Source organism: Macaca nemestrina, chromosome 3, assembly GCF_043159975.1.
Source record: "Macaca nemestrina isolate mMacNem1 chromosome 3, mMacNem.hap1, whole genome shotgun sequence".
Lineage (NCBI taxonomy): Eukaryota > Metazoa > Chordata > Mammalia > Primates > Cercopithecidae > Macaca > Macaca nemestrina.
In genome coordinates this window covers 168390477-168406635 of record NC_092127.1, presented here as the reverse complement: position 1 = coordinate 168406635, position 16159 = coordinate 168390477, and the positions used below count along the sequence as shown (strand labels likewise).

The 16159-nt window shown below is 36.8% G+C and overlaps 1 long non-coding RNA gene across 1 annotated transcript in view; it reads right to left on the bottom strand.

Annotated features, from left to right (window-relative positions):
• LOC105487794 (uncharacterized) overlaps positions 1 to 14151 on the bottom strand; it is a 28960-nt gene extending 14809 nt beyond the window's left edge. Inside the window, exons 1-2 of the long non-coding RNA XR_011620626.1 lie at positions 14079 to 14151; positions 4007 to 4199 (exon numbers count right to left, since the gene is read on the bottom strand). This is a non-coding gene — a long non-coding RNA (uncharacterized lncRNA). The remainder of the gene's footprint in view (positions 1 to 4006; positions 4200 to 14078) is intronic.
• Between the last annotated feature and the right edge of the window lie 2008 nt (positions 14152 to 16159).

Sequence of the window (16159 nt, the reverse complement as noted above, 5' to 3'; positions counted from 1 at the left end):
AGCAGGAGAAATTCCAAAATCTTGTACAATTCTGACACATATACACTCTATCAGATGGGAAAACTAAATCACAGCGCGTGTGATACTCTGTTTATACAAAGGACTGACCATAAATATTGGCAGTAAGCACAAATGATTTATTAGAGAAGACGCTGGGTAGATAATTAACCAGGGTTCAAAGACAATTATCAAATAAGAAAGGATTCTGTCATCTTTTCTGAACAGATAAGGTATATCTAAAAATTGATTTTAAGAAAACAATTATCTTTCCAATCCTAATAATTTTAATAGGATGAATTCATTACTTATTTTATTCTCCAAAAGAAGGTGGCTATAGTGTGTGTATTTCCACTTGAACCACTTTAAATCTGTTAAGTTGAAATCTAATTTTCTTTCCAGCTGCACATAGTCAAGACCCTCTGAGAACGGTGATGACTTTAAGTTATAGGTAATTCAATACCTGAAAGAAAGTGAAAGTTTAAGCAAAACAAAAACAAAAACCTGAAAATAGAAAATAAAAGAAAGTTACTCTAAATTGGTGCTGAAGATTGATTCATAATATATTTCATGTAAATTCTTACTATATAAATAATAATGCCCAGTGATGTCCTGTTTTTAAATAACTAACCATTAAAATTACTACCATTAGAAATATTTGATAGCTTTATTAGGAGCACACGAATCTCCTCATATAGTGCTAACATGTTTTCCCAACTCTGTTTCCAATTTAAAACTCATAAAAGTTTGGCCTTTGTCTTTTCTGTTAAGTATCATTAGTTGGAGAAAATCATTTATTTGATTGTAAATATTAATATGGAGGATTTTTAGTAGGTATATTTTTCATGTTTCTGTTTCAAAATAAACATGTACAAGAATAAACTCACGTACCTGGTATTAATTGCCCTGTTAAGGTGGTATAAAATAAATGGGTATATTTCAATTTATCTAAATCTTACATGAACAAAGGCCAAAAAATAGTTAATATTAAATTACAAATAAAGGGATGGGCTTTTGAGAAAGTTCTAGTGTTTTTGATGAAATATTTATTTAATATTTACTTAATATCTTCGAGCCTCATCAATTTTTTGTACAGATTTATATATGTTAGCACATGGAAAATGACTAGACCTGAGTCTAATATATGCTTAGTAAACTCCCAAGATATAAGTTACAAATCAATTCAAATGACTAATTGTTAAACTGGCAATTTTTTGAAATCAGATTTTAAGTCTGGATAAAAGCCTGCAGCATACAGATATGGCAATGCTCAGGATAAATTTATAGCTTAGATTTTTATACTAATGAAAAATAATTTTTTTAAACCTTCTTGTTGGGGAAGTTAAAAGATAATATGTTGTATTGTCATTCCTTTGCCTCTCTGGACGGTGGTTAATTGGTAAAGTATGGAGACTAAAAATGCAAAATCCTATGTCCCTTTGTTTATTAATTTTATTTCTAGAAATGTAAATACACTTACACATAATAAAGACATACTTTCAAAGGTATTAATTGTGCCGTTTATGGCAATCATTATGTTATTATTTTCTAGGTTTGGTGAGTTATGATCAGAAATGGGTATCTGTACTATTTCTACTTTTTAAATTTTGTTGGATTTCCTTTTATAAAAGATAAAATATTTTTAATATTTATTATATATTATGTATTATCTATTTTAATTTTTTGTTGTTGTTTTTGAAACGGAGTTTTGCTCTATCTTCCAGGCTGGAGTACAGTGGGGCGATCTCAGCTCACTGCAAGCTCTGCCTTTTGGGTTCATGCCATTCTCCTGCCTCAGTCTCCCGAGTAGCTGGGACTACAAGCTTCCACCATCATGCTTGGCTAACTTTTTGGATTTGTAGTAGAGATGGGGTTTCACCTTGTTAGCTCGGATGGTCTCGATCTCCTGACCTTGTGATCCGACCACCTCAGCCTCCCAAAACACTGAGATTACAGACGTGAGCCACCGCGCCCGGCCTATTTTAATTTTTTATATTTAAAATATATTTTTGATATTTAAAAAAATATTCTCTGGAAACTGGAAATGAATTCTGGTCTTCTTTTAAATGTATTATACTTGATATATCTTGTTTAGATTTACCTCAATAATCAGTTAACGTACATTTATATAAACAAGTGCTAAATATTTTGCTATTTCTGTGGACATTTCATTGCCTACGAAAATTTAAATTTATAGTTGAATTTTATAACTTTCATGAGATTTTCTGTTAGAAATAAGACATTAACACCCAATGCATTCTTTATTGTGTTTAAATTATGTATTTTAAGAAATACCCTGGCCTGGTAGAAATTTATTTAGTTATTATGAAAATGAATTTTGATGAATTTTAGAAAGAATTTTTAAAGGTATTAAGTTAAAAATGTGCTGAGAGAAACTTACTTCTAAGTATATAGAAGAGAAATTTACTTCTATATACTTACTTCTATAGAAACCCCTTGTATTTCCTGCTGCTCAAAACCTATTGCATTTGTCACACTATAAATTAATATGCTGTATTCTCACTCATAAAAATTAAGCAAAAAATACTTCTATTTGCTCGACTCTGTTGGAAAGCCAGGTATGCAGATACAATTGCACAATGGTTAAGATTTGGGGGATTGGAGAGAAAACTTGGATTGGTGCCCAGATTTCACAGTTTACTAAGAATAATGGGGAATTGACCTAATCTCTCTCAGCCTCAGTTACCTGGTTGGTTTGCTTAAGAATTAACAAAATAACACATTAACAATCCCTGTTGCGCCCAACATGTGCCAGTTTTTTGAGGGGTAAAAGTATGTAGATTTATCAGCTCGATTTAGCCTATTTTTATGTTATTCAGATGTTTTAAATACTTTTTGTTCACTTATATAAAACTGTGAGAGCTAAATTGAATGTTCCTTCTATAAATATTTTTTTCTCTCTATTTTTCCTCATATTTTAAGCTTCACATATATACATAATGCTTTGCTCATTTATGTTATATAATGGTGAATTTTATGCTTCATAGATATTCTAGGATTTTTCATTTTGGGATATATACTTAGTCATTAAAAAATAAACATTTTATTTTAAATACAAAATTTTTCCCTGATTATAATTTAGCTTCATTTAAAGGTAGTGAATCTTAAATTTCAGGTTTTTATTTGCCTAGTATGACTTTGCTCATTTAAACATTTTCGGTCTTCCTTGTATGTTTTTGTGTTGTCTTTTAATGCAACATACAAACAGGTTTTCTTTATAACCCCTTGTATTTCCTCTCTAGAGATGGGTTTACCTTAGCGATAGTTTATCCCAGTTATGTTCATTATTGTCACAGATATACTTGACGGTCGCATTTGATATTTATTCTGTGCATTATCTTTGTTGTAATAATTGTTCTGTTCATTTTTCTTTAAAAATTTTACTATATGGCCTGTGTTTTCTACATTTTTTTCTCTAAGTATATTTTTGGGAACTCTGTAAGGCTCTCAGAATTTGTATTTTTCACTGTCTTTTGTGTCTGACTTTGAGTTTGGCTGAATATAAACATTTTTGTTACAGTTCTTTTATTTCATTCTCACTTCCTTCCTTTTGTTCTTTATTATTCCCTTTATTTATTTTTCTTCCTTTTTTTAGACTTTTGTAAAAATTTATTTATCTTCCTGAAACGATATTTACTTGGGATTAGTTGAATACAATATTATTTGATTATTTTCTCTTTATAGATGATTTGAAATTTTGCTTAGTTGCTAAAACATTTCTTAACTGTCATAATGATTACTTTTATTTGGAAATATCTCACAATTGATGGTTCTATATCAATATTTTGGGAGTTTGTCTTACTTTTTATTTTATAAGTAGTTCTTGAATTATAAAATATACTAAAATTTTTGAATACACCAAGTATGTTTATACCAAATCTTATTTGCCTCTCTTCTACATCAAGCATTTATCTGTTCCATATAATTATGGCTTTATTTTTAATTTTTCTATCATTTATCTTTGGTTACTTATTTACACCTTTTTTACCTGTTTTGTCAACTGTAGATTAAATCTTTCAACCACATAATTCTTGTGAAATGATGATATTTGCATATTAGCTCTTCTCTTGACTCCATTCCAGTGGCTGTCTTCTCACTTTCTCTCTTACATTGTTGACATGTGTTAGCTGGAACCAGCTCTAACTATAATTTAGTTCTCCATGCTTTTCCAAGGGAAAGACCTTAGCAATTGAAAATCAATCTCTGTTATTTGTATGATCGTGACTATATAATTATATTTCACTGCATAATCAAATAATATACTATGGTATATCTTCATATATAATATTTTCATTATTAGTGCTTCCATAATCTGAAATTGCCTTCATTTTCTTCCTGCACTAATTTGTTTCACTAGTGCTTCAAGTATTATCATCCAATTCTTAAGAGTCTTATTTTTTGAGATACCACTCCCACTTTTGTCCCTCTGGCAGCTTTCCTCAAAACGCACTGCTCTTCCCCAGAAAAATATAAAATTATCTTCATTTTATTGCTTGATTGAGTCAACTGTTATGGTTATTTTATAGCCTCATTTTGCTATTCTATATCCCCCAAAATTTCTCAAGATAATTTAGGAAAATACCAAATGGTATTCTCCAAATGTATGGAAAATAAAGTTGTGAATCCTTGCTTATCTGAAAATGAACTGATTCTGTCTTCACCCTTAATTTCTGTCCCAATTATCTATTTCTAAATAAACTACCTCCAACCTTTTGCGATTAAACAACCATTAAATATGTCAACATTCTATGGGTCTAGAATTTTTGTAGGACTCCACAATGACTTATCTTTAATTTAGAATGCGTGTTGCTTCAGCTGGGGTACCAAATCTGTACTTGAATTCTTAGATCATTTCAGCTTTCTTTATTTCTTCTGCATTGAGCAACTTCTGATTTACTCTTCATTTTTTTTCTTTTTTTTTAATATACTTTAAGTTCTAGGGTACACGTGCACAACGTACAGGTTTGTTACATATGTATACTATGTGTGCTATGTTGGTGTGCTGCACCCATTAACTCGTCATTTACATTAGGTATATCTCCTAATGCTATCCCTCCCCCCACTCCCTCCCCACAATAGGACCTGGTATGTGATGTTCCCCTTCCTGTGTCCAAGTGATCTCATTGTTCAATTACTACCTATGGGTGAGAACATGCGGTATTTGGGTTTTGTTCTTCCGATAGTTTGCTGAGAATGGTGGTATCCGGCTGCATCCGTGTCCCTACAAAGGACATGAACTCATCCCTTTTTTATGGCTGCATAGTATTCCATGGTGTATAGGTGCCACATTTTCTTAATCCAGTCTGTCACTGATGGACATTTCGGTTGATTCCAAGTCTTTGCTATTGTGAATAGTGCCACAGTAAACATATGTGTGCATGTGTCTTTATAGCAGCATGACTTATAATCCTTTGGGTATATACCCAGTAATGGAATGGCTGGGTCATATGGTACTTCTAGTTCTAGATCCTTGAGGAATCGCCATACTGTTTTCCATAATGGTTGAACTAGTTTACAATCCCACCAACAGTGTAAAAGTGTTCCTATTTCTCCACATCCTCTCCAGCACCTGTTGTTTCCTGACTTTTTAAGGATCGCCATTCTAACTGGTGTGAGATGGTATCTCATTGTGGTTTTGATTTGCATTTCTCTGATGGCCAGTGATGATGAGCTTTTTTTTTTTTCATGTGTCTGTTGGCTGTATGAATGTCTTCTTTTGAGAAATGTCTGTTCATATCCTTTGCCCACTTTTTGATGGGGTTGTTTGTTTTTTTCTTGTAAATTTGTTTGAGTTCTTTGTAGGTTCTGGATATTAGCCCTTTGTCAGATGAGTAGATTGCAAAAATTTTCTCCCATTCTGTAGGTTGCCTGTTCACTCTGATGGTAGTTTCTTTTGCTGTACAGAAGCTCTTGAGTTTAATGAGATCCCATTTGTCAATTTTGGCTTTTGCTGCCGTTGCTTTTGGTGTTTTAGACATGAAGTCTTTGCCCATGCCTATGTCCTCAATGGTACTACCTAGGTTTTCCTCTAGGATTTTTATGGTATTAGGTCTAACATTTAAGTCTCTAATCCATCTTGAATTAATTTTCGTATAAGGAGTAAGGAAAGGATCCAGTTTCAGCTTTCTACTTATGGCTAGCCAATTTTCCCAGCACCATTTATTAAATAGGGAATCGTTTCCCCATTTCTTGTTTCTCTCAGGTTTGTCAAAGATCAGATGGCTGTAGATGTGTGGTATGATTTCTGAGGACTCGGTTCTGTTCCATTGGTCTATATCTCTGTTTTGGTACCAGTACCATGCTGTTTTGGTTACTGTAGCCTTGTAGTATAGTTTGAAGTCAGGTAGCGTGATGCCTCCAGCTTTGTTCTTTTGACTTAGGATTGTCTTGGAGATGCGGGCTCTTTTTTGGTTCCATATGAACTTTAAAGCAGTTTTTTTCCAATTCTGTGAAGAAAGTCATTGGTAGCCTTATGGGGCTGGCATTGAATCTATAAATTACCTTGGGCAGTATGGCCATTTTCACGATATTGATTCTTCCTATCCATGAGCATGGTATGTTCTTCCATTTGTTTGTGTCCTCTTTTATTTCACTGAGCAGTGGTTTGTAGTTCTCCTTGAAGAGGTCCTTTACATCCCTTGTAAGTTGGATTCCTAGGTATTTTATTCTCTTTGAAGCAATTGTGAATGGAAGTTCATTCCTGATTTGGCTCTCTGTTTGTCTGTTACTGGTGTATAAGAATGCTTGTGATTTTTGCACATTAATTTTGTATCCTGAGACTTTGCTGAAGTTGCTTATCAGCTTAAGGAGATTTTGGGCTGAGACAATAGGGTTTTCTAAATATACAATCATGTCATCTGCAAACAGGGACAATTTGACTTCTTCTTTTCCTAACTGAATACCCTTGATTTCTTTCTCTTGCCTAATAGCCTAGCCAGAACTTCCAACACTATGTTGAATAGGAGTGGTGAGAGAGGGCATCCCTGTCTTGTGCCAGTTTTCAAAGGGAATTTTTCCAGTTTTTGCCCATTCAGTATGATATTGGCTGTGGGTTTGTCATAAATAGCTCTTATGATTTTGAGGTACGTTCTGTCAATACCGAATTTATTGAGCGTTTTTAGCATGAAAGGCTGTTGAATTTTGTCAAAAGCCTTTTCTGCATCTATTGAGATAATCATGTGGTTCTTGTCATAATGTCACTTACAAAGAATTCCCCTAAATCCATGGATTCTGAAGTTCAAAGTAAAAATTGGAGGTGGACGTTTGACTTCCTTACTTGTCTGCAGTCTTGGTGGAAAACTCACTTTTGTCTTGTCTCATGGTAAGCATTGGGAGTGCCAGGAGAGCAAAAACCATCTGGAGTGAATTGGAAACAAAGTAGGGGCACTAAACATAGCGATTGATGTGCAGATTTTGACAGCTACAATACTTTCTTTCTTTCTTTCTTTTTATTATTATTATACTTTAAGTTCTAGGTACATGTGCATAATGTGCAGGTTTGTTACATATGTATACTTGTGCCATGTTGCTGTGCTGCACCCATCAACTCGTCAGCACCCAACAACTCGTCATTTACATCAGGTATAACTCCCAATGCAATCCCTCCCCCCTCCCCCCTCCCCATGATAGGCCCCGGTGTGTGATGTCCCCCTTCCCGAGTCCAGGTGATCTCATTGTTCAATTCCCACCTATGAGTGAGAACATGCAGTGTTTGGTTTTCTGTTCTTGCGATAGTTTGCTAAGAATGATGGTTTCCAGCTGCATCCATGTCCCTACAAAGGACACAAACTCATCCTTTTTTATGGCTGCATAGTATTCCATGGTGTATATATGCCACATTTTCTTAATCCAGTCTGTCACTGATGGACATTTGGGTTGATTCCAAGTCTTTGCTATTGTGAATAGTGCCACAATGAACATACGTGTGCATGTGTCCTTATAGCAGCATGATTTATAATCCTTTGGGTATATACCCAGTAATGGGATGGCTGGGTCATATGGTACATCTAGTTCTAGATCCTTGAGGAATCGCCATACTGTTTTCCATAATGGTTGAACTAGTTTACAATCCCACCAACAGTGTAAAAGTGTTCCTATTTCTCCACATCCTCTCCAGCACCTGTTGTTTCCTGACTTTTTAATGATTGCCATTCTAACGGGTGTGAGATGGTATCTCATTATGGTTTTGATTTGCATTTATCTGATGGCGAGTGATGATGTGCATTTTTTCATGTGTCTGTTGGCTGTATGAATGTTTTCTTTTGAGAAGTGTCTGCTCATATCCTTTGCCCACTTTTTCATGGGGTTGTTTGTTTTTTTCTTGTAAATTTGATTGAGTTCTTTATAGGTTCTGGATATTAGCCCTTTGTCAGATGAGTATATTGCAAAAATTTTCTCCCATTCTGTAGGTTGCCTGTTCACTCTGATGGTAGTTTCTTTTGCTGTGAAGAAGCTCTTTAGTTTAATTAGATCCCATTTGTCAATTTTGGCTTTTGTTGCCATTGCTTTTGGTGATTTAGACATGAAGTCCTTGCCCATGGCTATGTCCTGAATGGTATTACTTAGGTTTTCCTCTAGGGTTTTTATGGTATTAGGTCTAACATTTAAGTCTCTAATCCATCTTGAATTAATTTTTGTATAAGGAGTAAGGAAAGATCCAGTTTCAGCTTTCTACTTATGGCTAGCCAATTTTCCCAGCACCATTTATTAAATAGGGAATCCTTTCCCCACTTCTTGTTTTTGTCAGGTTTGTCAAAGACCAGATGGCTGTAGATGTGTGGTATTATTTCTGAGGACTCTGTTCTGTTCCATTGGTCTATATCTCTGTTTTGGTACCAGTACCATGCTGTTTTGGTTACTGTAGGCTTGTAGTATAGTTTGAAGTCAGATAGTGTGATGCCTCCAGCTTTGTTCTTTTGGCTTAGGATTGTCTTGGCAATGCGGGCTCTTTTTTGGTTCCATATGAACTTTAAAGCAGTTTTTTTCCAATTCTGTGAAGAAAGTCATTGGTAGCCTTATGGGGCTGGCATTGAATCTATAAATTACCTTGGGCAGTATGGCCATTTTCACAATATTGATTCTTCCTATCCATGAGCATGGTATGTTCTTCCATTTGTTTGTGTCCTGTTTTATTTCACTGAGCAGTGATTTGTAGTTCTCCTTGAAGAGGTTCTTTATATCCCTTGTAAGTTGGATTCCTTGGTATTTTATTCTCTTTGAAGCAATTGTGAATGGGAGTTCATTCATGATTTGGCTCTCTGTTTGTCTGTTACTGGTGTATAAGAATGCTTGTGATTTTTGCACATTAATTTTGTATCCTGAGACTTTGCTGAAGTTGCTTATAGCTTAAGGAGATTTGGGGCTGAGACAAGGTAGTTTTCTAAACATACAATCATATCATCTGCAAACAGGGACAATTTGACTTCTTTTCCTAACTGAATTCCCTTTATATCTTTCTCTTGCCTGATTGCCCCAGCCAGAACTTCCAACACTATGTTGAATAGGAGTGGTGAGAGAGGGCATCCCTGCTTTGTGCCAGTTTTCAAAGGGAATGCTTCCAGTTTTTGCCCATTCAGTATGATATTGGCTGTGGGTTTGTCATAAATAGCTCTTATTTTTTTGAGTTATGTTCCATCAATACCGAATTTATTGAGCATTTTTAGCATGAAGGGCTGTTGAATTTTGTCAAAGGCCTTTTCTGCATTTATTGAGATAATCATGTGGTTTTTGTCTTTGGTTCTGTTTATATGCTGGATTACGTTTATTGATTTGCGTATGTTGAACCAGCCTTGCATCCCAGGGATGAAGCCCACTTGATCATGGTGGATAACCTTTTTGATGTGCTGCTGGATTCAGTTTGCCAGTATCTTATTGAGGATTTTTGCATCGATGTTCATCAGGGATATTGGTCTAAAATTCTCTTTTTTGGTTGTATCTCTGTCAGGCTTTGGTATCAGGATGATGTTGGCCTGGTAAATGAGTTAGGGAGGATTCCCTCTTTTTCTATTGATTGGAATAGTTTCAGAAGGAATGGTACCAACTCCTCCTTGTACCTCTGGTAGAATTCAGCTGTGAATCTGTCTTGTCATGGACTTTTTGGTTGGTAGGCTATTAATTATTGCCTCAATTTCAGAGACTGCTATTGGTCTATTCAGGGATTCAACTTCTTCCTGGTTTAGTCTTGGGAGAGTGTCCAGGAAATTATCCATTTCTTCTAGGTTTTCTAGTTTATTTGCATAGAGGTGTTTATAGTATTCTCTGATGGTAGTTTGTATTTCTGTGGGGTCAGTGGTAATATCCCCTTTATCATTTTTTATTGCATCTATTTGATTCTTCTCTTTTCTTCCTTATTAGTCTTGCTAGCGGTCTATCAATTTTGTTGATATTTTCAAAAAACCATCTCCTGGATTCATTGATATTTTGGAGGTTTTTTGTGTCCCTATCTCCTTCAGTTCTGCTCTGATCTTAGTTATTTCTTGCCTTCTGCTAGCTTTTGAATGTGTTTGCTCTTGCTTCTCTACTTCTTTTAATTGTGACGTTGGGGTGTCAATTTTAGATCTTTCCTGCTTTCTCTTGTGGGCATTTAGTGCTATAAATTTCCCTCTAAACACTGCTTTAAATGTGTTCCAGAGATTCTGGTATGCTGTATCTTTGTTCTCATTGGTTTCAAAGAACATCTTTATTTCTGCCTTAATTTCATTATGTACCCAGTAGTCATTCAGGAGCAGGTTGTTCAGTTTCCATGTAGTTGAGCGGTTTTGATTGAGTTTCTTAGTCCTGCGTTCTCGTTTGATTGCACTGTGGTCTGAGAGACAGTTTGTTATAATTTCTGTTCTTGTACATTTGCTGAGGAGTGCTTTACTTCAAATATGTGGTCAATTTTGGAATAAGTGCGATGTGGTGCTGAGAAGAAGGTATATTCTGTTGATTTGTAGTGGAGAGTTCTATAGATGTCTATTAGGTCCCCTTGGTGCAGAGTTGAGTTCAATTCCTGGATATCCTTGTTAACTTTCTGTCTCATTGATCTGTCTAATGTTGACAGTTAAAGTCTCCTATTACTATTGTATGGGAGTCTAAGTCTCTTTGTATGTCTCTAAGGACTTGCTTTATGAATCTGGGTGCTCCTGTATTGGGTGCATATATACTTAGTATAGTTAGCTCTTCCTGATGAATTTATCCCTTTACCATTATGTAATGGCCTTCTTTGTCTCTTTTGATCTTTGATGATTTAAAGTCTGTTTTATCAGAGACTAGGATTGCACTATATTTTCTTTCTCCTTTTTCTGAGTTGTGGATATTCCAGCTTTTTAGTAAATTTTGTGTTTCTGCATTGTGCTCTTATTGTATAATGGAAATTTATTCCTTTTAAAAAAAAAGATGATATTTGCTAAAAAAAATTATTTCCTTGGTGACGTTTTTATTGATGTTCTTTATCTGCCAAAGTAGTTTTTTTTTTTTTCCATTTTTCTGCTTGTTTGTTAATTTCTTTTTTTTTTTTTTTTCCTTGTTATATATGTACAGATCCATTTCAGTTTGTTTATGCTTTGGGCATTCTTTTGAATGGGATAAGTTCTGACTGGACCAGCTATTAGTAAAAGCTTCATATTGGGGAAAGGCGAGTACCCTGTTACACAGGATCTGGAATTCTTCTTATGATATATGGTTGTTTGTATTATTTATGTACTGTAGCCTTCACTTATTGTGTCAAACTAATAGACACAGCACTACAGCCCACAGATATTTTTCACTCAGAAGGTGAGTATTATGGACAAGCAGCAGAGTAAATCTAAAGAATGAGAATAAGGAAGTTCCCCATCTTTGTTACAGTGGCATTTAACATCAGCTTAAAATCAGATAATTACTCTCTAAAGGATTTAGGGATCTTGATGTCATCTGTGATGTTCAGAGTAAATCTCTTTTTGTTTTGACATGAATGGAGGCCTATAACATTCCTATTTCCTTTATTTTTCATTCTAGCCAGTCTTGTCAGTGGTGAACATGTCCAGAGTCAGTGGTCATCCTTATATGTAGATAAACAGATTTACCCCAGGTAAAAAGGTAGACAGACAAACTAGGACCGCCAGACCTTATTATACACATGTTTATTTTAGCAATATTAAACATAACACTAAAAACAGAAAACTCCAAGCAACAGATTCAACAGATTAATAGATTTGACTATGAATACTTTAAAAATTAAGAGAAAATGATAAATCATAAAATTTGAAATACATGTATGATATATTTGTATAGAAATTATTAATTACACCAGCAGAAAAGAATGGTAATGTATGTATCATATATGAAAACAATTTCGTGACTGGGCGTGGTGACTCACACCTGTAATCCAAGCACTTTGGGAGGCTGAGGCTGGTGGATAACTTGAGGTCCAGAGTTCCAGGGCAGCCTGGCCAACCTGGCAAAACCCCACCTCTACTAAAAATACAAAAATTAGCCTGGCGTGGTGGCACCTGCCTGTAACATCAGTTACTTGGGAGGTCGAGGCAGGACAATTGCTTGAACTGCAGGAGTTTGCAGTGAGCCAAGATCACAACACTGCACTCTAGCTTGGGCGACACAGCAAGACTCTATCTCAAAAAAGAAAAGAAAAAAAATAAAAAAGGAAGAAATATAAACGTTCAATTCAGATAAAAGGCTTTGTGTTTGTGCTCAGTTGCACCAGGGTTGAACCAAATATACATCAAAATGTAAATAATGTGTAATTTTAAAAACACTATCAAATATCCAAGGGTACCATGTATAAATTGCTGATTAAAATACAAGTCAATTCAGCCATGTACATGAATCTCTACAGATATTTATAATATTTTACTGAATAATTCAACCTAGGATTCTAGTCAGAAAATGTTTGGCCTCGTTCAGATAGGGTAATCAGTTGTAGTCTGTCTGAAATTTAAATGAGGAACTTTTCTATTGAAAAAGCTAGTAACTTTCAAAAAGTGGGAAATTCCAAGGAAATATTCTATGTCCTTTTTACAGCATTCTCAGTATCAGATTTAATAATTCCACATGTATTGTGCCTTCATGAGACAATTGCTCTCTTGTGCTTCAAAATAAGTAAGAGCTCTCCTGTCACCCTAACCTGTGGTCCATATTTATTTACTTTTTCTCTCTATTTAAAAATCTTAGTGGCTGGCAAGATGGCCGAATAGGAACCGCTCCAGTCTGCAGCTCCCAGTGAGCTCCATGCAGAAGGCAGGTGATTTCTGCATTCCCAATTGAGGTACCTGGCTCCTCTCACTGGAACTGGTTAGACAGTGGGTGCAGCCCACGGAGGGCAAGCCAAAGCATGGTGGGGCATTGCTTCACCCTGGAAGTACAAAGGTTCAGGGAACTTCCTCCACTAGCCAAGAGAATCTGTCAGGGAGCATGCCATGAGGAAGGGTGCATTTCAGCCCAGATACTACGCTTTTCCCATGGTCTTCACAACCCACACTCCAGGAGATTCCCTTGGGTGCCTACACCACCAGGGCCGTGGGTTTCAAGCATAAATCTGGGTGGCCTTTTGGACAGACACTGAGCTAGCTGCCGGAGTTTTTTTTTTTTGTTTTTGTTTTCATACCCCAGTGGTGCCTAGAAAGTCAGTGAGACAGAACCGTTGACTCCCCTGGAAAGGGGGCTGAAGCCAGGGAGGCAAGAAGGCTAGCTCAACAAGTCCCACTCCCATAGAGCGCAACAAGCTAAGATCCACTGGCTTGAAATTCTTGCTGCCAGCACAGCAGTCTGAAGTCATCCTGGGACTCTGGAGCTTGGTGGGAGGAGGGGTGTTTGCCATTACTGAGACTTGAGAAGGTGGTTTTCCCCACACAGTTTAAACAAGCTGCCTGGAAGTTCAAACGGGGCAGAGCCACCTCAGCTCAGCAAAGCTGCTGCAGCTATACTGCCTCTCTAGATTCCTCCTCTCTGGGCAGGACATCTCTGAAAGAAAGGCAGCAACCCCAGTTAGGGGCTTATAGATAAAACTCCCGTCTCCCTGGGACAGAGCACCTGGGGGAAGGGGCAACTGTGGGCGTAGCTTCAGCAGACTTAACAATTCCTACCTGCCAGCTCTGAAGAGAGGAGTGGGTCTCCCAGCACAGTGCTTGAGCTCTGCTAAGGGACAGACTGCCTCGTCAAGTGGGTCCCTGACCCCCATGCCTCCTGACTGGGAGACACGTCCCAACAGAGGTCAACAGACACCTCATAAAGGAGAGCTCTGGCTGGCATCTGGCAGGTGCCCCTCTGGGATGAAGCTTCCAGGGGAAGGAACAGGCAGCAATATTTGCTGTTCTGCAGCCTCCACTGGTTATACCCAGACAATCAGGGTCTGGAGTGGACCTCCAGGAAACTCCAGCACACCTGCAGTAGAGGGGGCTGACTCATGAAGGGAAAACTAACAAACAGAAAGGAATAGCATCAACATTAATGAAAAAGGACATCCACACAGAAACCCCAACCAAAGATCACCAACATCAAAGGCCAAAGGTAGACACATCCACAAAGATGAGGAAAAAACAGTGCAAGAAGGCTGAAAATTCTGAAAACCAGAATGCCCCGTCTCCTCCAAAGGATCAAAACTTCTTGGCAGCAAGGGAACAAAATTGGATAGAGAATGAGTTTGGTGAATTGACAGAAGTAGGCTTCAGAATGTGGGTAATAACAAACTCCTCCAAGCTAAAGCGGTATGTTCTAACCCAATGCAAGGAAGCTAAGAACCTTGAAGAAAGGTTAGAGGAATTGTTAACTAGAATAACCAGTTTAGCAATGAACATAAATGATCTGATGGAGCTGAAAAACACAACACAAAAACTTTGTGAAGCATACACAAGTATCAATAGCCAAGTCAATCAAGTGGAAGAAAGGATATCAGAGACTGAAGATCAACTTAATGAAATAAATCATGAAGACAAGATTAGAGAAAAAAGAATGAAAATGAATGAATAAATAATGAATAAATGAATGAATAAAACCTCCAAGAAATATGGGACTATGTGAAAAGACCAAAGCTACGTTTGATTGGTGTATCTGAAAGTGATGGGGAGAACTGAACCAAGTTGGAAAGCACTCTTCAGGATATTATCCAGGACAACGTTCCAACCTAGCAAGACAGGCCAACGTTCAAATTCAGGAAACACAGAGAACACCACAAAGACACTACTTGAAAAGAGCAACCTCAAGATACATAATCATCAGACTCACCAAGGTTGAAATAAAAGAAAAAAATGTTAAGGGCAGCCAAAGAGAAAGGTCAGGTTACCCACAAAGGGAAGCTCATCAGACTAACAGCTGATCTCTTGGCAGAAACCCTATAAGCCAGAATAGAGTGGGGGCCAATATTCAACATTCTTAAAGAAAATAATTTTCTTGGGAGGCTGAGGCGGGTGGATCACAAGTTTAGGAGAACGAGATCATCCTGGCTAACACAGTGACACTCCATCTCTACTAAAAATACAGAAAATCAGCCAAGCATGATGGTGGGCACCTGTAGTCCCAGCTACTCAGGAGGCTGAGGCAGGAGAATGGTATGAACCCGGGAGGTGGAGCTTGCAGTGAGCTGAGATCCGGCCACTGCACTCCAGCCTGGGCGACAGAGCAAGACTCCGTCTCAAAACAAAACAAAACATAACAAAACAAAGCAAAACAAAAACAAAAGAATTTTCAACCCAGGATTTCTTATCTCACCAAACTAAGCTTCATAAGCGAAGGAAAAATAAAATCCTTTACAGACAAGCAAATGCTAAAAGATTTTGTCACCGCCAGGCCTCCCTTACAAGAGCTCCTGAAGAAAGCACTAAATATGAAAAGGTAAAACTGGTACCAGCCACTGCAAAAACATATCAAATTGTAAAGACCATCAACACTATGAAGAAACTGCATAAACTAACGGGCAAAATAACCACCTAGCATCATAATGACAGGATCAAATTCACACATAACACTATTAACCTTAAATGTAAATGGGCTAAGGCCTCAACTTAAAGACACAGACTGGCAAATTGGATAGAGTCAAGACCCATCAGTGTACTTTAATCAGGAGACCCATCTCACGTGCAAAGACAAGCATAGAATCAAAATAAAGGAATGGAGGAATATTTACCAAGCAAATGGAAGAGGAAGAAAAAGCAGGGGTTGCAATTCTAGT